The sequence below is a fragment of the Ornithorhynchus anatinus genome, chromosome 2 (assembly GCF_004115215.2).
Source record: "Ornithorhynchus anatinus isolate Pmale09 chromosome 2, mOrnAna1.pri.v4, whole genome shotgun sequence".
Lineage (NCBI taxonomy): Eukaryota > Metazoa > Chordata > Mammalia > Monotremata > Ornithorhynchidae > Ornithorhynchus > Ornithorhynchus anatinus.
The window spans coordinates 160,370,969-160,371,803 of NC_041729.1; positions in this window are offsets into that span (position 1 = coordinate 160,370,969).

Consider the following 835-nt stretch of genomic DNA (forward strand, 5'->3'; position numbering starts at 1 on the left):
CGGGCCCCGCCCCTCCTATCCCAGCCCTCCTATCCTAGTCCTTCCCCGCCCGGGCCCCGCCCATCCCATACCTGCCCTTCCCAGCCCGATCCCAGCCCTCCTATCCTAGTCCTTCCCCGTCCGGGCCCCGCCCATCCATCCCTGTCCTTCCCCGCCCGGGCCCCGCCCCTCCCCTCCCCACCCTCCAGGCCCGCCCCTCCATCCCAGTCCTTCCCTTCCCGGGCCCCGCCCCTCCCCTCCCAGCCCTCCAGGCCCGCCCCTCATCCCAATCCTTCCCTTCCCGGGCCCCGCCCATCCCTACCTGCCTTTCCCCCTGCCTACCTGCCCGGGCCCCTCCTCTGCTATCCTGGTCCTTCCCTGTCTGGGCCCCGCCCATCCTTAGAGAAGCAGCGTGGGTCAGTGGCAAAGAGCCCGGGCTTGGGAGTCAGAGGTCATGGGTTCGAATCCCGGCTCTGAGGCTCGTCAGCTGTGTGACCGTGGGCAAGTCATTTCACTTCCTCTGTGCCTCAGTTACCTCATCTGTAAAATGGGGATTAACTGTGAGCCTCACGTGGGACAACCTGATTACTTTGTATCTAACCCAGCGCTTAGAACAGTGCTCGGAATATAGTAAGCGCTTAACAAATACCAACATCATTATTATTATTACCTGCCCTATCCGGCCCGGGCCTCGGCCCCCATCCCGCCCCTCCTATCCCTGTCCTTCACCTCCCCTCTTCCTCCTTTCCTCCCAGTCTGTCCCCCAACCTCCTCCTCCCTCTTTCCCCCTTCCAATGGGCCTGCAACCCTAACCTTCTCCTCCTCTACGATCCTTTCCCTTCCTCTTCTCCCTTTG